Genomic DNA, 22,073 nt, shown 5'->3' with positions numbered 1-22,073 from the left:
AGTTCACCTTTTTTTGAGGGCTGACTTTGATCGATTGTCTTAATCTATAGGACAGCCTGCTCTACTTGTATAAAGATATTTTGCTCCTTTTTCTTTTATGCTTCGTAATTCATATGTTGTAAAGATTCTGCCACTAGGTAGGAACAGTGATCAAGTAAGGCTGACCTTGGGGTTTTTTACTGAAATGTGGGAATGATTAAATAATGTTTATCTTATGTGGAGAAGTATTGCAAATTAGTGTCACACTGTTTGTAATGGAACTTTTATAAGCCTGTGTCCTTATTGACTGGACACGGTACTTTCCTTTTCGTGGATGATGAAGGAAATGTGAGTTTTAATAGGGCTAACGTGGGAATTTTACGTTCGCCCGTTTCGTAAACAGTGCGATTTACGAACTAGAAATATCCCGTAACTGCCGCTGGAGTGCGTTGTGATCGCATACAGCACGTTGGGGCGTACGTGTCGTGTGCACAAGTCGCATCATTTCTGAGCGTTGAGCAGCACATTGAACTTGGCACGCTCAACGTTGACGTTCGACGGCACGGCCCGTGTGTGACGGCTTAAGGTTAATTCGCCGTTGACCGAGTCTAAGAAAAGCAGAGTAGGTTTACAAAAAGAGATTGCGATGCGTAAATTATTATTCAGTAATTGTTTTAATTCATTTCAGGACTATATTCAATAAATTAGATTGCTAAAGCACATTTGTTACAGGCTTCACACACTGTCAGAGGTAGAACCTATTTACAGTAAATAACTCAGTTCGAAAGCTGTTGACTCTATTTTCAGCAAGACGGACTGATAATTGAAGGCCGACTGCTAGTTGTCGTAAAAGAAATTGAAAAAACAACGGCCAAATATTTGTGAAATTATCTGTCTAAAAGTACGAACTAAATAAATTAGAGAATCATTTGAAGCGTCTTTGAATGATGCTCGAAATCGTGTGCAGCACCTGAAATGGTCATACGTTAGTGACGTATGGAGACAACTGAGTGAAATTCCTCCAGACAAGTAACACCTAACACTCTTTAAAATCCCAAGACTTTAAGTTAAACATTGAACTTTAAATTCTAAGTCGGCACCTCATTTGATTTCATCATTCATCATTCAAAGATTCGTCACATGTTTCTCTAATCTGTTGCAGGCGCGGGTGATGTTGATGTTTTGCTAACGATTCTGTGAGGCAGGTTTACGACACCGATCGCAGGCTAGAGGGCATGGCCCGGCGGGCACTGTATACAAATGTGAAGTAATCAGGCCAGCATAGGGCTCTGACGTGCTGTGAAGAACCCATACGCTGCAGTTACAACAGCGCCTAGTGACCTTTGTGTAGAGGCTAAAGCGGGCTGAGGAAAGCTGATGCTGTAATTAGCAAAGAGCACTCCACTTGTCCCCTTCAGAGGAACTATATCAAAGGTGTAGGGAAAAGGCATATTAATAAGTGAGCCCGGAGGCTCGAAGCAGGAAGTCGTGTCGCCATTTTGTCTGCGTCTGCTATTGGAGAGAATGACGATTTTTTTAAGTTGCAGGCCAACCACGACGAAGTTTTGGTGATGAATAGCGATGGTCAACCCGCCCCCTGAAACTACTTCCAACCTCCGTTGCACGGACGCGTCTTTGCTGGGGCGGGCCGCATCTTGGAGCTACACTGACACGAGGAGTAAGAGGGCTGCTGGCCTCACCTCTCTGGGTGGCATCGTCCAGCGGATTGCAAGCTGCCGTCCGCAGGGGCGGAGCCGGGGCGCGAACTCGGGGCCTCCCGGGTGCAGAGCTGTCTGCGGGCACTGAACGAGCTGCGCTGGACGGACAGCCAGAACTTCTAAGACTCACTGCAACGACGGCGGTCGGCTGCTTCCCTCCGGCGTTCTGCATGAGGGCGCTTGAGGGAGCATTGAGCCGTGTTCCGGGCAGCGGGCACAGTTAACGCACGCAGCGCCCACTTAGCCGTGGCGGGAGTGGCTCTCTACGTCCGCAAGGCTCGCAACCCGACGCCGACGCTGCAGATTCCGGCATTCACGTTGGCGCCGACCTACGCATACTGTGAGGCACCATCGCCGAGTTCAGTTCAGGACAAGCTGTGTACCTTCGATGTGATGAAGCCACCTGTGTTTCTCTGCACGCTTCAGCGTGACTCATCCCTCTCTCCCAAACTATACCTGTCGGTCATTCTGACATATTACAACCCCTGAGCTCGGATTTTTTAACACTATTCTATTTGTTATGTTTAGGTAAATTCTTTACAAACACTTTACCATTTAAATATCGATCGGTATTCTATTATTGTGAAGATTATAAAGATCAAGAGAAAACAGAGAAAATCCATTTTAAGCTGTGACCTGATATTTTTTGACACTTTATTTTCATAATTCACATTACAATTTTCCCCTCATCTTACTAATTTTTTCTTCACAGCCCTGATTACTTTCAAGCAATTAACTTTTTCCGGAAAACTAGACCTCAAATGGGTCAATTTTATAGATCATTTGTCCATTTCCTCCTCAGCGTTTGGCTATGAAAATTGGGACAAAACCTTTCCCTCAAATCAGTAACTAAGTTTTTGTTACTTACCCTGAATATTTTCAAGTAATTAAATTTTTCCTTGCCGGACTGGACCTCACGTGATAAATTTTATGCCCATTTCTCACTTTTGGGTTAGCTGTGAAAATTCAAATAAAGCCCACTGAACAATTTCTGGTGTTGGTTTCTCTCTACTCAAGTATTTGGCCGAAAACAATAAACATGAAGGTTACAGTATCTGATGAAATGCTCCAGATGGGAATTTCTGTACTGTTTTTCTCGCTAGCAGATATAAACATTGGAATTGAGGGAAGAATGTAAAATACACTGTAAACATGTGGATGACTAGGTATATGAAAGTCTGCACAATGTTAGACTCCAAAATGAAAGTACTTGTAAACAAAAGAACGTGGAACAGTTGCTGAACATCAAGAAAAATGGAAAAACCACGATGAAAGAATTGCAGTTAGTATAATGACAGATAACAGTTTCAAATATAAAACAAACTACAGTACATGGTTCAAATGGCTCTAAGCACTATGGGACTTAACATTTGAGGTCATCAGAACACTAGACTTAGAACTACTTAAACCGAACTAAGCTAAGGACATCACACACATCCATGTCCGAGGCAGGATTCGAACCTGCGATCGTAGCACCAGTTCGGTTCCGGACTGAAGCGCCTAGAACGGAAAGTACAGTAGAGAAATTGTCCATAGCTTCGATAGTGGACAGACTGGAACGGAAAATACAGATAGCTACACGTTCCTGTGTAGACGATTTTTGCTGAGGTTGTCGACAGACAGTGTAGCAATAGGAACGGTTGAGAAGAAAAATTGAGTACATAAGATAGTTCTTACATCGAATAGCGTTACTGTTGACTCCTGCTTCTCATTTTAGACTGGTTGACCAACTTATTTTTTACTTTCGTCAAAAGTTAATCTCTTTCTATTAACGAGGGGCGTTCAGTAAGCAATACAACACGGTTTTTTTTCCAATGTCTGCTGAAAAATATGCGGAACTTTTTGTGGGTCATCGTGGAATATTCTCCGTTCAGCGTGTATAGTTCCATGAAGTTTCGATAGGTGACAGAGCTGTACTTAGCCTTCAAAATGGCGTCTGTAACGGAGATATTTTATAAGGAGACAGCTGTCATTGAGTTTCGTTTGGCGGAAAACCAGAGCATCGTGGATGTTCTTAGGCGCTTGCAAAATGTGTAAGGAGACTAGAATGTGAACTAAAGCACTGTGAGTAGTTGGGCGCGGCGTCTGTCGTCACCGCAACAAGGTCGCGCAAACCTGTCGGATCTCCCGCGTGCTGGCCGACCGCACGCAGCTGCGACACCTGCAATGTTGGAAAGTGGTACAGAAAGGCGTGTGCCCAGGTATCTCTCCTTCCAACTTCCATATCTTTGGCCCAATGAAGGATGTACTCCTCGGGAAGCAGTAGTGGATAACGGGGAGGTTATTGATGCAGCAAACCGTTGCCTCCGACGTCGACCAGTAGAATGGTTCAAAATGGTTCAAATGGCTCTGAGCACTATGGGACTTAACTTCTGAGGTCATCAGTCCCCTAGAACTTAGAACTACTTAAACCTAACTAACCTAAGGACATCACACACATCCATGCCCGAGGCAGGATTCGAACCTGCGACCGGGCGGTCGAGCGGTTCCAGACTGTAGCGGCTAGAACCGCTCGGCTACCCTGGCCGGCAGTAGAATGGTACCGTGTGGGCATACAAGCTCTCCCAGTAAGGTGGCGTAAGGCCGTCGCACTGAACGGAGATTACGTTGAACAGTGGGGATTTGTGGCCAGTGTACCACACACAATGGTGTATTGAAGTCCTGAATAAAATCAACCTCCTTTCAGAAAAATATGTCAGCATTACTTACTGAACGTCTCTCGTAATATATGCTTAGAGTGTTCAGACTAGTAAACTATGTAGAAGACAATTTCTTTTGTATCTGCCTTTTAGCCACAACTTTGTCACAGTTGCACCCGTTCGAGCAGATGTGGGTCCAGATGGTACTTTCTATTCGGGTGACTAGCGATGTGTGTGTGTGTGTGTGTGTGTGTGTGTGTGTGTGTGTGTGCCAGAATCGCCGTATTTATAGAGAAGAAGCAAGGAGAGTGCTGTGTGGCGCGCCACTCAAGCCGCGACCAACCCCACAGTAAGAGTTATTCTCGGCGGCGAGGACGAGCAGCAGAAAAAGCAATAAAGGAGAGGAAAGCGGAGAGGCGCTGAAAGGGCTGCTGGCACTCATCTCACCGGGAGGGGGAGGGGGGTGGGGGTGGCAACCCTGGGGGGTCCACACGCCGCACGCACACCTGTGCGGCCGGAAACTGGAAACTACTCCAGCCGTCTCCCACAGCGGCCGTGTCGATGTCGACGGTGAAAGTTAACTCGAGCACAAATAGGCGAAATTCCCTGGAAGGACGTAGTCTGTTATACGCACTGGGGTATCTCGAACAGAAAGACTTTCTCCCATGCCATCCAGCTTGGATTTCGTAAACAAGGCTCATGTGAAATCCAGCACGCCCTTTTTTCATCCAGAAAGCAGTGCATCAATGCAAACAGGTCGATGCTGTACCGTCAACGCCGTGGTCACTTTAACCCTTCACAACCAAATGTTTTATAGCTCTCTTCTGGCTCTGAGTTGCGTGTTTAGTATACTTGTACTGTTTGGTGATAAAATCCTATCAGTATAAGCTAAATGGAGTCTTGTAGTGCCGATTTCCTTGCGCAATGTTGGCGAACTTGTTGCTACTTATAAATGCATACCAAAAAATGCGTTAAACTCTGGCTGTGGAAGATTTATCGACATCATTTAATTGCAAAGCGATCGGTGTTTTCAACTGTATTATGTATGTTACTCGACTAATTTCCAAAATGGACCGTTGATTAGTTTTTTTTTCACATGTATATATACGATTCCTGAGGTCATGTGAATGATTTCTCTGTTTCGGGGCTACTTTAACCACTGGTCATTGTGCCCTAGGATTATCGACACACAGTTTATGAAACAGTGTTGATGCCAATGACAGTGTGAACTAAGGAATACATTCATAAACCATACATGAAAGACCATTTATAACTGTTAATGTGCGTACAAAAACGAATGTCAGACATACATTGCACAAATTGCAAGCTGTTGTCGTTCAGGCGGTGATTCAAATGTAACACAAGATGCCAAACATCCCTGAAACAAGGAATCAAGTATGTTTGGCTACAAGTCCCGCGGTTCCAGACTGCAGCGCCTGGAACCGTTCGGCCACCCCGGGCGGCTGAATGATATACGGAAGAAAGGAAAAGAAAATTGAGGATGTGCTGAACGGCGATCAGTTTGGCTTTAGAAAAGGTATGGGCACCAGAGAAGCAATTCTGACGTTGCGGTTGATAATGGGTGCAAAACTAAAGAAAAATCAAGATACGTTCAGGATTTGTCGACCTGGTAAAAGCTTTCGACAATATAAAATGGTATAAAATGTTTGAAATTCTGAGAAAAATAGGGGTTAGCTATAGAGAGAGATGAGTAATATACAATATGTACAAGAGCCGAGAGGGAATAATAAGTGTAGACGGCCAAAAGCGAAGTGCTCGTATTAAAAATGGTTTAAGGCAGGGATGTAGACTTTCGTCCCTATACAATATGTACAAGAGTCAAGAGGGAATAATAAGAGTAGACGGCCAAAAGCGAAGTGCTCGCATTAAAAATGGTTTAAGGCAGGGACGTAGACTTTCGTCCCTACTGTTCAATTTGTACATCGAAGAAGAAATGATGGAAATAAAAGAAAGGTTCAGGAGTGGAATTAAAATTCAAGGTGAAAGAATATCAGTGATACGATTCGCTGATGACATTGCTATCCTGAGTGAAAGTGAAGAAGAATTACATAATCTGCTGAATGGATTGAACAATCTAATGAGTACAGAATATGGACTGAGATTAAATCGAAGCAAGACGAAAGTAATGAAAAGTAGCAGAAATGAGAAGAGCGAGAAACTTAACATCAGGATTGATGGTCACGAAGTAGATGAAGTTAAGGAATTCGGCCACCTAGGCAGCAAAATAACCAGTGTCGGACGGAGCAAGGATGACATCAAAAACAGACTAGCACTGGCAGAAAGGGCATTCCTAGCCAGGAGAAGTCTACTAGTATCAAACATAGGCCTTAATTCGAGGAAGACATTTCTGAGGATGTACGTTTGGAGCACAGCATTGTATGGTAGTGAACATGGACTGTGGGAAAACTGGAATAGAAGGGAATCGAAGCATTTGAGACGTTGTGCTACAGACGAATTCTGAAAATTAAATGGACAGATAAGGTAAGGAATGAGGAGGTTCTGCGCGGAATGGGAGGAGAAAAGAATTCGTGGGAAACTCTGATTAGAAGAAGGGACATGATGATATGACGTCTGTTAACACATCAGGGAGTGACTTCCATGGTACTAGAGGGGGCTGTAGGGGGCAAAAACTTTAGAGGAAGGCAGAAATTGGAATACATCCAGTAAATAGTTGGGGACGTAGGATGCAAGTGCTAATTTGAGATGGAGAGGTTGGCACAGTAGAGGAATTCGTGGCGGGCCACATCAAAGCAGTCGGAAGATAGGTGTCTAAAAAAATGAAGAAAGATAATCTTAATTCTAATTGCGATGGATGAATTAAAAAGAAGATTTAGGTCTAAGATGAACAAAATGGAATGTATTATGCTCAGCTAAATTTTGCTACTTTTTCATTATTTCCTCTGCACTTTAGAAAACGTCTTGTACTGATTAGTATATAATCTTTTCACACAAGCCTCTATGTGCACGAACATAAGTAAACAGAATGAGATTTTCACTTTGCAGCGGAGTGTGCGTTGATATGAAACTTCCTGGCACATTAAAACTGTGTGCCGGACCTAGACTCGAACTCGGGACCTTTGCCTTTCGCGGGCAAGCGCTCTGCGAGACGAGATACTGGCAGAAGTAAAGCTGTGAGGACGGGGCGTGAGTCGTGCTTGGGTAGTTCAGTTGGTAGAGCGCTTGTCCGTGAAAGGCAAAGGTCCCGAGTTCGAGTCTCAGTCCGGCACACAGTTTTAATTTGCCAGGAAGTTTCATAAGTAAACATTTATGGTAATCAGATTTGAATATTAAAATTGGTTAAAGTATTCCAAAAAGCAATTGACTCAGAATCACACCAACTTCTACTAACGAATGTATGACTGCTTAGGGTATAAAACGGAATTGGTCACTGGATTGTGGATTTCTTGTTGGGAAGGACGTAGCATGTTGTATAGAAACGAGTACCGTTGGCAGTTGAAGTATAATGAAGGTTTTAACGACTAAACATCTTAGATGCTGGTGAATGTTGCAGGTCTTATGGGCGTTATCAGTGAAACTTTTTCAGTCCTCAGTGTAATTATCGTCTTTCAATATAATTGTCGTTTCTGATCGTCTCGTCATACATGTCTTTTAGTTACCTTCTTTGTTATAATGCAGCAATCCGTTATATGTATGGTCCGAGTTTCTTGGAGCTTTTGTTACTTGGCCGTGATACAGCAAACGAAATTTACTTTCGTCTTTAAGTTTTACACACCAGAGAATGTCGCTCTCCGGCGTCCGATCCGTCAGTCGGAAATACTCAGTAGAACCATGAGCGGCTCTGAAGATGTCTAACACAGCTCTGGACGAAACGTAAGAAGCAAAAATTTTCATTGACCACGACAGGTGACCTATACGATTCTGGCATCAGCTGGCCTCTAGAGAAGTGCTTTAGACTCTTGTTGGTCATGTTGTATATTAATGAACTAGAGGACAGAATTAGTAGTAACCTAAAACTTTTCGTAGATGATGCGGTAATCTATAATTAAATACTGCCAGAAAAAGTTGCACAAATATTCAGCTAGAGCTCGATAAAATTTCAGTTGATGCAAATATTTACTACTGGTTTCAAATGTCCAGAAGGGTAAACTTCTGCACCTGGAAAAACACGGAAACAAATCGTAGGGATATTAAATGACATGGAACATTGCCTCTGTCGTAAGTGAAGTAGGTAACACACGTGCGTCTGTGAGAAAGACTGCTTAAAAACGCATGGGAATGCATCCTATAATATTACTCAAGTGTACTGGAACGATACGAGATAAATCTAAAAGAGGAAATTGAACGTATACAAAGAAGGGAAGCACGAATAATCATAGATCTGTTTGATTCATGGGAGAGTGTCGCGGAAAAGCTGAAAAACCTGCACTGGCAGGCGCTTGTTGACAGGCATCAACTGCGTCTTTGAAACCTAGGTACAATATTTAAAGAAACAATATTTAGTAAGGAATACGCTGAAACCTCCATGCATTTCCGAAGGAACAGGCGCTGGAGCGACTACAGCCGTCAAGAGATATAGGAAATGTATTCGAAGTTCCGTATATGCGCCACTTTCGTCTCTGTATTACAATAGTGACAATAAACGTTTGTGGTGGACCGGAATTCAAACCCGGATTTCCAGCTGACGCCTTAACCGCTTCAGCTATCGGTGCACGAAACGCTGCCAGACCCGAACTTCATAGGTCGTCGTCCATATGTCACAACCTGCACTCGTACGTTACGCATATTCCCGTCCAGGAAGGACATATTTATTGAGAGTCGAGAGCCTGGTATCCCGGCTGTGAGTCGTGCACAATAGATGAAGGATATAAGGCGACGGCTAGCGTAAAACAGCAAATCCGGATTCGACTCTGGTCCGGCACAAATTTTCACTTTTGTCATTCTAATATACTGCCGAAGGTGATTCATATTCGCAACTGCGAATACATTTCCTATACACTAATATACGATACAGGGGAAAGTACGAAGTGCTATGCGCTTCACAGTGGTTTGCAGAGTATTGATGCATGTGCAGATGTAGCTGTAAAGAAACGCAATGTGATTTTTCTTGAGAATCATGTTATCAGACAACATACCTTCGTTACGAGATCACCACTTTGGAAATTTGGAAATTTGTGTTAAGTTCCTGTGGGATCAAATTGCTGATGTCATAGGTCTCTGGGCTTACACACTACTTAATGTAACATAAACTATCTTACGCTAAGGAAAACACAAGAACCCATGCCTCAGGCAGGACTCGAACCTCCGACGGGAGAAGCCGGCCTCAGACCCCGCGGCTACCCCAAGTGGCTATCACCACTTTCTCGGATGCTCCGTCTTGCTCTGCAGCACAGGTACTCTTAAGTCGAAAAGGACAAGAATAAACTCTAATGCTTCATATAAGAACTGTCTTCATGTATGTCACTTGTGCGAAAATATGTGTTTAGAACAATAAAAGAAATAGTTGGTCTTACTCGAGAATAACGAACTACCATTTCCAGTCCCAGGTTCTTAACACAAGCTTTGTGTGTATTTTCTAAATTTGCAAAGAAAGTTAGAGAGAAACACCATGACTTCAGTATGACCAGACAAAGTGTACGCTTGGCTCAAGAGGAGGAAAGATTACAGCTGACGTACCCACAATGACGAATGCATTGTACATGGAACACAGGTTCGTGTTGGGGAAGGAGGGAGAAGGAAATCAGTCTTGGTCGCTTTAAAGAGACCAACCTGTCACTAGCCTTAAGCTACGTATTTAGGAAAACCATGGAAAACCTAAATCTGGAGGTAACGACAGATAGGGCAGAGTGCAGTAAAATAATGTGTTTAGTAGTGGCGGGAAACGAATGAAAAGGTTCATGTTCTTACAGCAAACAAAAACTGAAAGAAGGAGTGCAATCTTTCAGGCTTCAGAGGACTCTACTGTCCGGAGAAAGAGCAAACATGACAAAGAATAATGTTTCATGATTCCAAATCACATTATTATCGTTAGAGGCAAACCATTTGCTTGGTCGGGTTGTGAATCGTTCCCTAATTCTCTTGAAACCTGTGGATGCAATATACTAGGATGACTTTTCTTGCTGCGTCTACAACTTCCGGAAGACAAAAACGAACACAGAAACCCGAATTTCGCTGACTAGTTCCCATGTTGAGGCCTGAATCAGTTTTGGTAACCCGGCCAAATATTATTCAAATAACTTAAGGGAATGCAGCCGGGTGACGTAGTCTACAGCCGCAGATATTTCGACAGGGGCACACCCAGCCATTTTCAAAGTGTAACTGCAGCTAATTTAAATTCAACAGCATCCTTAATAATATCACCACAGTTGCTGGATGTGTGTCTCAGAATCTCATACGTTGAGCGGTGCCACGACAGTGTTCTGCAATGGCGGTTTCGCTTGGCTGTTGAAAGTGCGTGTATCGCTTACGCTCAGTAAACTGGTCCTCCACGATCCTCATAGCTTGACCAGTCACTCACTTAAATTATTTGGATGTTGTACAGCTTTCTATATAGATGGCTTCAGAAAATCAGCTTTCTGGAGGTGTTCTTCCTACTCAGTCTAATACTTCTTCTTTTCCTTCACTGCAGAAAAAAGTGTACTATACACCTTAGCCGAGGTCTTCAAAAGCAAATACGAATATGTCGCACATTTCACTGTGTAAACAGAAGTATGATGAAAAGTTTATGTCGATATGGGTCGGTAAAAATTAAATTCACGAATTATGTGATATCCGATGCTAGCTAGCATCCAATTCAATGTTATACAAGCGTACAGGGGTGAACTGCGTTTACATGGGCGTGAATGTCGACTGTGGAAGACGAAACCCGACAGTTCGTAGTGCATTTTGCAGAATCGATGTTGGAGTGTTTTCATGATCAACCAGAAATGATCATAGAAAATGATTGACGAAAATTGGGCTTCCGGACCCCATGTAAAGCGTCTGTCGATCGTATTTCACCCTATAACTAAGGCTATAACTAAGGAAATATTTGGCGGATTTCTATTCTTCTGACATTAAAGGAAAAATTAGATCCAAATGATCAGATGATCTCCTTATAGCTTTTAATCAGTTTGAGAGGTTATACTGCAGGCCTTTGAAATTCCAACACCAAAAAAGTGCAGGAAACAGCCAAATTTTGATTATTCTAGTTATAGAACATAACACAAAAAATATACAATTAAATATGTAAATGATTTAGGTTTGAGCTTGGGTCAGAGATAGGGATATGTCATATCATAAGGTTCAGTTCTGAGTCAGAGTTTATCAGTCATTTTGGCTGGTGACTAGTAGCACGGCATCCTCTTGGCAACCAACTATCAGATGTTTTCAGAAGGTCTTGTGATCGTGCGTTATCTTGTTGAAAAACGAATGCACTCACTGGCTTTAAAGACATGTCTAAATTACCAGCTGTGTGAACCATAGGTGGTCGTGTTTTGTACATAACGCCACACAACCAGGTACCGAGCAAGTGCCACGATCACAAAAGGATCCTAGCGATGTTTTATATACTCATAACCTCCAAAAACAGATACATTCATCGGATTACTGTACACAGGACTGGGACACGTGTAGAAAACCACTTTGCGTCACTCCTTCCAGTATTGTCGTTGGGTGTACCTCTGTCGGCATGCCTTCTGTGCTGTCACGTGATCTGCATTTACAACAGTGGTAGCCGTGTTGATGCTGTGTAGTGAACCTGTCGTCACCGGACTGTGGGTGGCGATACTTGTCTTTCTGTAAATGAGTCCATTTCCTAAATGTAGGCACGCAACGAAGCTGAGCGTTCCTCCATCGCTGAACAAACAATGTCGTCTTGGACGGTAGTCGTTTTGGGTTGCTGAGCTCCTAGAAACAGGAAGTGCAGGGAAGACAAGGAGAAATGGTTACATCAAAATGCGAAGAAATCGAAAGAAAAGTTATTGCCGTAAGAACTGTGTCAGCATACAGGAAAAGTCAGCATACAGGACGGTCAAAACAATCTTCGGTGAAATTGAAAGCAATGGTGGTAGCATTAAGAGTGTAACGGGAATTCCACTTTTATATACAGAGCAGAGAGCGAATAGGCGGAAACACTACATTGAAGGCCTCTATGAGAGGGAAGATTTGCCTGATGACGAGACAGGAGAAGAAGCGGGCAAGAGATAGGAGATCCAATATTAGTCAGAATGTAAAAGATACTTGGAGGAGTTATGAACAAATAAGGCAGAAGCGATAGATGGAAATTCAACGCAATTTCTAAAATCGTTGAACCAAGTGCCAACAATTAAACTGGAGTCTAGAATATATGAGATAGGCAATATACCATCAAGCAGTGGAGAGAAGGCGATATCTTCTGATATCAAATTGAAATCAAATTGATTTGCAGATTAATTAAATTGATCAATTAATTACCCTCAACCCCACCCACCCCCATCCCAAGATGACATCATGTGTTTTCCTCAGCTGGCACATGGGTCCCCGCCTCTTCCCTCTTCCTCCCCATTCTCCCCCTCCCCACCTACCCTATTGGCGGAATTTCTTATTTTGTCGGGAATTTTGGATTTTGATGGTAATTTCGAATTTTGTCTAGAATTTCTTTGTCCCAGGGCTGTTCTGATGACCCACCCCACAGCACCTCAACCGCCACTCCCTTGTATTGGTGCGAAATTGAAAACGGCGGTGCCATTTATGGGACTCTAGCCCTGGTCCTTCCGGATAGAAAGCCCACGTGCAACACCCAACACACGGAAACTGTTCACATGTAGGGAAATTGAAGCAAATGTCGATCCTAATCATGAAGACTAGTCCTAATTACACAACTGTATCCACAGCGCTGCACAAGGAGTGTCTAAAATCGCAATACAGCTAAAAAAATTAACGAAATCATGTAACTTGTGTTATCCTGCTGGGAAAAAAAAAATTCGCAAGACCACTCGAAAATAGTGCCAGTCGTACTGAAACTCTACCCTACACCTACACCTACAAGCTGGCCAAAAAAATGCTGCAGTGGAAGGGACAATCTTTATTTATTTTTGGTGGGAAATATGTTCAACTGACGAGATGCTGGTGTTGGACAGAGAGGTGTTAAATACGTGTATTACCTGTAACCATACAGCTGAGGACTGTATCTGTCGCTGTTTGACGTCAGAGTTCCCTACAGATGCCCGCTCGACTATTACTCTGCAGTCCAGGTAATCGAAGCCAATACATGCTACCACATCTGATGGAAAATGCTTCACTGCTCTAATTACACATCGTAATTGCCATGAAAAAAACAGCACTCGTAATCAGCGGGTCATAATGCAACACATGTGCTGGGGTTGGAAAAAAAATCATCGTAATTACCAACTACAGCGAAAAACGACCCCAAAGATTGTAGAGGGTCAGCAGTTTCAGCTGTGTCCTCCTCAATGGGCGCTCATCAGCTAACCAACTTGGAGACAGTCTTACCTCCCTGCTCTACGACCTCTCATCCTTTCCTCTCCTTACCGTAGCTATCTCGTCATTGATGGCCCACAAAGAGAGCCTTCTGGATGCATTGATATCCTGTCTCCAGTCTATGGAAATCAGTCACAGTTAGACAAAAGGCAGGAACAAGAAACTTCATGCAATCTGTTAAACGTATTTCCGGGAAAGGTTGGATCCACCTGGAACAACAACGAAATTTCAAGGAACTCTTCAGATCGTTTTTTTCGAAGATCTTCTGCTTGGGGGACAGGAAGATGCCTCCGCCGCCTCTGCCAGCCACAGCCCCTAGCCCACCACATCTGAAAGCAGGGTCTTCAGTCTGCCTGCCACCCATCCACCGGCAGCCAAGTGACACCCAAACCGCGTTGAGGCGATGGCCCTCCATTAACACAAAAACATCTAAAGCTAATTAACAATAGGAGATAAATGGAGGTCCATTCCAAGTGCAACTTGCTTGTTCATTTAAAATATAACGACACAGCCCCGCCACACAAGCCGCCCCCTGATGAAGCACAGCTGCCTAGAGCGACCCTACACCGCCCCCGCAAGGGGCCGCCGTTCTAAGGGGGAACACTAAACTGCAACAGTTCTATTTAACGTTAATGCAACTCTTACAATCGAGCATCTACTAGAAAGGAAATCACAATCGCGACGATGATAAATGTCCTCTTTCCACGAAAATAGACTCCTGGAAATGGAAAAAAGAACACATTGACACCGGTGTGTCAGACCCACCATACTTGCTCCGGACACTGCGAGAGGGCTGTACAAGCAATGATCACACGCACGGCACAGCGGACACACCAGGAACCGCGGTGTTGGCCGTCGAATGGCGCTAGCTGCGCAACATTTGTGCACCGCCGCCGTCAGTGTCAGCCAGTTTGCCGTGGCATACGGAGCTCCATCGCAGTCTTTAACACTGGTAGCATGCCGCGACAGCGTGGACGTGAACCGTATGTGCAGTTGACGGACTTTGAGCGAGGGCGTATAGTGGGCATGCGGGAGGCCGGGTGGACGTACCGCAGAATTGCTCAACACGTGGGGCGTGAGGTCTCCACAGTACATCGATATTGTCGCCAGTGGTCGGCGGAAGGTGCACATGCCAGTCGACCTGGGACCGGACCGAGGCGACGCACGGATGCACGCCAAGACCGTAGGATCCTACGCAGTGCCGTAGGGGACCGCACCGCCACTTCCCAGCAAATTAGGGACACTGTTGCTCCTGGGGTATTGGCGAGGACCATTCGCAACCGTCTCCATGAAGCTGGGCTACGGTCTCACACACCGTTAGGCCGTCTTCCGCTCACGCCCCAACATCGTCCAGCCCGTCTCCAGTGGTGTCGCGACAGGCGTGAATGGAGGGACGAATGGAGACGTGTCGTTTTCAGCGATGAGAGTCGCTTCTGTCTTGGTGCCAATGATGGTCGTATGCGTGTTTGGCGCCGTGCAGGTGAGCGCCACAATCAGGACTGCATACGACCGAGGCACACAGGGCCAACACCCGGCATCATGGTGTGGGGAGCGATCTCCTACACTGGCCGTACACCTCTGGTGATCGTCGGGGGACACTGAATAGTGCACGGTACATCCAAACCGTCATCGAACCCATCGTTCTACCATTCCTAGACCGGCATGGGAACTTGCTGTTCCAACAGGACAATGCACGTCCGCATGTATCCCGTGCCACCCAACGTGCTCTAGAAGGTGTAAGTCAACTACCCTGGCCAGCAAGATCTCCGGATCTGTCCCCCATTGAGCATGTTTGGGACTGGATGAAGCGTCGTCTCACGCGGTCTGCACGTCCAGCACGAACGCTGGTCCAACTGAGGCGCCAGGTGGAAATGTCATGGCAAGCCGTTCCACAGGACTACATCCAGCATCTCTACGATCGTCTCCATGGGAGAATAGCAGCCTGCATTGCTGCGATAGGTGGATATACACTGTACTAGTGCCGACATTGTGCATGCTCTGTTGCCTGTGTCTATGTGCCTGTGGTTCTGTCAGTGTGATCATGTGATGTATCTGACCCCAGGAATGTGTCAATAAAGTTTCCCCTTCCTGGGACAATGAATTCACGGTGTTCTTATTTCAATTTCCAGGAGTGTTGGTGCAATCCACTTTCCTTTCGTTTTATGAGCAAAGCCGGCATAGTTTTTACATTCGAAATTAGGATACAATTCTCACCTCATTATTTTGCAACATCCAACAAAGTGCTCCACCGCCTATTACAAATCATGAGATTGCAGGGGCCTGTACATGTCCACCCTGCATAAAATCGGGAAAAACTTCCACTATTTTGCTGACGACCTGAGAGCTTCTCTCACTTTCAATTCAGTGTCTGTAAATAAACTGTCGTGCACATGCGTATTACAAACATTTCAGACACGTGAAATAACATTACAGATTACAATATTTCATGCCATTTAGTCACATGTCGGAAAGAAACACAATTATTTTAATTTTGACAACAACAAGCTATAATTAAAGAAGGACGTTGCTGTTTTGTACGTTATGGTAGGTCCCATTTTACCAACATGATGCTACATCACATTGGCGTTCAAGAAACAAAACGTGAGAGCCTATGTTGTAATAGAACCTCCTATAAGATTTTACTGCGTCTCTCTCTTCCAGCACATCGAAATCAAATACCATCTGCATGCTTGCATTTGACATTTTTGCTCCATAACTCCCTTCTACAGACACAACAGATTCTTGTGTTCTAGTTTTCGAAGCAATTTGATCATAACAGTCTGTTTCACGCAATCTACTCACATATCTGGAAAAAACACTATCATTCCTAGGTTCCACAATGAGCTATAGTTCAAGTGGTGTCTACTCTACAATTAGAGGTTATGAAGTATGAAACAGCACAGGACTTGTGGTAAAACCTATCTTTTAAACAAGCAATCGTGACAATAAAAATAAAAACAATGGTGCAAACCGCATCGAAATTGGACCTTCGGATCGATGGATATTTAAATTTTAATTAGGCGGTACCTGGCCATTGTAGTACGGTGGGCTGTTGAGGTCCCAGCAAAATATAAGTTACCCAACGAAGGGCCGGAGCGGAGCTAGGTGGTGGAAGGATTCTGTAGTCGTGGAGGAAGGATACGACAGGAAAGAACGGAAAGGAAGACGCTGTTTGCGGGGGCAGTCACTCCTTAGCAACAAGCAGTTGGTTTCGTCTCGAAGTCTGAAGTCTCGAAGAAGAAAATAGTCTCTTCATAAAAATACACTTTTAAACAGTTAGGATGATTTTAAAAGTATTTCATGTAGTGTTAAGAAAGAGCTGGTGCTCGAAGAAATAATGTAGCACATAACATCAAAAGTGTAAATATTAGGATATGTGCGTGTCTCACGTCACAGTCGATAGAAAAAATTATAGGAGTCACAGACTATTGTGCAGGCAGAACGTGTCTTGTTTCGGCTGAGGCAGGACCTTTTTCTGATGGTACTTCCACCTGAACAATGGCGAAGCGGCGACTGTAACTGGTTTGTGAAGCCATGATTTTGATTGTGATAATACATACTGACTTAGAAATTGGCAGCCTGAGCGAACAGAGGTTATGCCAGAAAAGAACACTACCTGAAATACTTTTAAAGTCATCCTAACTGTTTAAAAGTGTATTTTTATGGATGGACTATTTCCTTCTTAGAGACTTCAGAGCTTGAGACGAGTTCAGATGCTTGTTGCTAAGGAGTGACTGCCCCTGCAAACTGCGTCTTACTTTTCGTTATTTCCTCGCTCACCTCGCTGCCGGTAAGTTGGACAATGCTTACTATCTGGTCGTGCAGTTTCTGTGTTTCATTAAATCATAACTGATGACCTTCTGGTAGCGACTGCACGGACTAACTTTATCGTCTTAGAGAGTATCGTCCGTCTTTCTGCCAAGCATTTCTGGGACTATTCTGTCGTTTTCTTTTTTTATTTTTTTCCTCCAAGTGCTCCATGTTAGCAGCAGTATTATTAAGATGTTAAGTAGTAATCGCTGGTGAGTTACATTTAAAAACGTTTCTTGTAAATCAGAAGTAGCGTCCAAAGTATAAGATCCATGAATTCCGGTGTGTGGCATTCTTGAGAAGAGTGTACGCCAATCAAACTGGAGAACATAGGGCCTAAACAATATAACGTGTTTTTTTCCAGGGTAGTGGGTTATTTATTTCATGACGTACGAAAGTCTTCCTGAGCTATGTTGCGTTCAGGCAAAGATTCATATGGTGACACCAGTGGAAGCAGAGCGTAAGACTGAATGCAAAACAGGTAAGGGCAGACATGCTTTAACAATTAGAGAAGGCGCGCAATGAGTTTGAGCACAAGGAGCAAAAACGTGTATATCTGTTATGACTGTCACACACGCCTATTATTTCTCCACTTGTGGTTGCAGGCAGTTAGTTCTAGTAAATGTTGCAGGAGTGTTTTTGTGCATCTTCCTCCTATTTGTTTAAACTTATGTACTAATTATTAATGTCTAAATGATTTCAAAGGTTTCTGATGAGCGAATTCTTTATGCTAATCTCGAATGGCGTCTGATAATTCAATGGGTGAGGAGAATATTACGTTACAAGATGACGATAATGATCTGGCTGGTGCTGTGATGTGAAATACGACGTTCCATCTGGTTTGTAGGCGATCGCTATTGCTGACTGCTTAATGATCAGTTCCCAGTAAGCATGGCAGATTGGGAGAGGAGCATTGTGGATGAACATTATGGATGAGACACTGCGTTAGGCAGTAGGGTGGGCTTGTAGTATTGGGAATTGTGTGGGAATTGGAGTACAAAGGAATATGGTGTTCCAGTAATATGACTGTGTCTTCACCATTTTTCTTTAAAGAAGAAAAAAATGTACATACTGTGACTATGGCTTCACTATTTTAGTGTCAAATAAACTTTTAAATTATATTTTAGTCACACTCCTTATGACAACCATGTCATAATATGGAAATTGTCAACGCTTCATTCACATTTCATTCGAAAGTTGTTGATTTCTAATTTCAAACAGATGAATGTTGTTCAAATGAAAAAATACAGGTTTATCATACACCGCTAGAAAAAGCAATGACCTCAACAACAAAAAATTAAAAGGAAAAAATGCAAAACAAAAACTATGAAACTTCACGTCAGCACCTTTTCTGGCTTATACAGGGTGATTTTCTCCACTGTGTATGAACACTAGGGAGTGATCAATGAGACGATACGGAACAAGAAATGTCTAATGAACTTATGTCCGTAAATGCACGGTTTCCATGCTAAAGACCATTTATTCAATCATACTGTTACAGAGGCTGCGGTCTAGTACGCGCTGTACCATGCAGCCACAGTTACAATGTGCATGGTTTCCTCCTAGAGAGTGGTACTGTTTCTCATGAGTCATGCCATGGCGTCCTCTCTTGCCACACTAACTGGTAAGGTTACGTCCGATTCACTTCTCTTGCTGACTCACCTTGTAGTAGATGCGATGCAGTGTAGTACGCAATGGTTCCGTATTCGAATCGAGAGCTTGCCGGCATGTTGTTTACTTACGGAAAGGCAAATGGCAACGGGCGGCGGGCAGGAACGTTATCAGGAGACCTGTCCCCACCGACAACAACCACAGCATTCAATGTTTGCAGCAGCGTTTCGCCATTTGTCTGAGAGTGGGTCGTTTCAGAAAGTAAGAAATCATGAAGGACGTACCAGAAATGTTCGGACACCAGACAGCCTGTCGCGCTGGCCGAGCGGTTCTAGGCGCTGCAGTCCGGAACTGCGGGACTGCTACGGTCGCAGGTTCGAATCCTGCCTCGGGCATGGATGTGTGTGACGTCCTTAGGTTAGTTAGGTTTAAGCAGTTCTATGGGACTGATGACCTAAGGTGTTAAGTCCCATAGTGCTCAGAGCCATTTGAACCATTTGAAGTATCAGGCAGCTGGCTCGCCAGTACAGGGCAAGCCAGACGACCGTTTGGAATATTCTCCATGATAATTGTTACTACCCTATCACTTACAGCGTGTGCAGGGCTTACCAGCGACAGACTTTCCACATCTGGAGCAGTTTTGTCACTGGTTCCACGATCCGGGAATTGTGTCATCCATCCTATTTACAGGTGAGACCACCTTTATGAGGAGGTCATAACAGTTATCTATGGGATAGTATGCAGAACCCCCATTGTATGGAGACAAAGAATCAGCCGGAATGTGTGGACCGGGTTAATTGCCGACCATATTTTGGGACCACTCTTCCTTGTATGTCGCCTAACAGGCCGGAAACATCGGAGTTTCTTGCGGGTGACTTTTCCTCCCCTGCTGGAAGAAGTCCCATTGATGATTCGAAGGATTATATTGCTGCTACATGATGTTGCTCCAGCCCACTTCGCCGTCAATGTCCGGATGCATCTCAGTCCTGCCTTCCCTGGTCGATGGATCGGACGAGGGTATCCAGTTGCATGGCCTGCTCGTTCACAGGATATCAACCAGTGCGATTTCTGGTTACAAGTGCCATCTGAAAAGTATCGTCTATGCAGATTCCATTCCAGATGTGGAGTAATAAAGCAGCGTGTTCATGCTGCTTTTGACACTGTTCGGATGCGCTCTCGCCGGTGTGAACGTGTGAGGCAGAACATGCTATGGAGCATACATGCATACGTTGAGGCACATGGAACCCATTATAAACACATACTGTAACTGAGGCTGCATGGTACAGTGCGTATTACACGGTAGTCTTTGTAACAAAGTATGACTGAATAAATGGTGTCGAGCAGGGAAACCATGCACTTGTGGATTAGATCTTTCGCTCCGTGTCCTCTCATCAATGAATTTATAGAGTTCGTAGAAGGTGGAAAAAGATCACCCTATACAAAACATGCTTCGTACTTACAAATAATAACAGACGGCTCTTAGGTTTGATCGTAATGAAGAACGTTCTATAGCGTAAAAAATAACAATTCGTTGTGTTTGTGCATGTAAACTGTAGTTTAATCAAAATCAATTGCTTGGGTTACATAAAAGCGCAGAAGTTACGCGAGCAGATAATTTTTATTACTTATAAATTACAGTTTATAGTCTGAAAGGATAAAAAATGCAGAATGGACTAACACTGGGCGATGAGTGGTTCTCATTGCGTGTAAAACAAACAAAAGGCAAAAAAAGGGAAGTCGTCGGCTCGCAGTTTCTCTCTCACACATTCATTTATGTTTCGTTCCATGCCAGTTCTACCAATACTACGGATAATTTTACGATTCACTACGTCATTTAGGTACGGTACCAAAAACTAGAGAACCGTACTTTTGGTAGAGTGGAACTTTATTGCCGGTTAATTACTGCTCGCGGTCGTACTATAAAGCCAGCCGTGCCGCAGCTTTGCCTTCTGTGGTGTATTCGCCTCGCAATCATACTGCTAGCCCTAATGTAGCGTTGCTCTTATTTTCCCTCTTCGCTACGTTTTTGCTTACTCCGTCTGAATTACAGGCTGGGCTTGATTGTTTCTCGTGCTATCTCCGCTTCTCCTCCGGTCTCTGTTGTTATCTTCTCGTCTGCAATCGGCGACCCGTTGGTGACAACCTGAGACTAGTTGTCTGTGTAGGTTCTTTGAGTAACTCCAGATCTCTGTCAGTTCCGGTCACAATAGTTTTCTTGGGGAAGAGTGTGCGAATTGCGTAGTTTAAGAAAGAAGAGGGTGGAGGGTTAATTAAACGTAGGGGCGGCAGCAGTCCAAGGTGGAACATAATCTTTGGCTTTACGATGTGTCCTGGATTTATATAAATTAAAGAATATGATGAGGAAATTTGATTAGGAACGTGAGTAATAACGTGGCAGAAGGAAGATGTCTACAGAAGGTACGTACGGTGGAGGCATTCGAGGATTTGTTTGCTTCGACGTGGCGGTAGCGACCAGGTTTTCGTGACGCCTTGTCTGTAGACATCAGATAACTGGCTGCAGACGGAAGCTTGTGCCCATGATCTCAGTGAAGTGTCGACGCTTCTTCCGTTTCAACATGACTAGCGCCACTGGATATTGTAAATTGGTTGTAAGTTCTATGGGACCAAACTGCTGAGGTCATCGGTCCCTAGGCTTACACACTACTTAATCTAACTTAAACTAACGTACGGTAAGGACAACATTCACACCCATGCCCAAGGAAAGACTCGAACATCCGATGGGAGAAGCCGCGCGAACCGTGGCAAGGCGCCTGAGACCTCTCGTTTACCCCGCGCTGCTGCCGCTGGATTCAACGCATATGATACATTAATAATGCAGTGCAATCAACAGAATGTATTTGCAAACATGCAAACTTGC

This window comes from Schistocerca gregaria, chromosome 1, assembly GCF_023897955.1.
Source record: "Schistocerca gregaria isolate iqSchGreg1 chromosome 1, iqSchGreg1.2, whole genome shotgun sequence".
Taxonomy (NCBI): domain Eukaryota; kingdom Metazoa; phylum Arthropoda; class Insecta; order Orthoptera; family Acrididae; genus Schistocerca; species Schistocerca gregaria.
Note: the sequence above shows the minus strand (reverse complement) of the source record.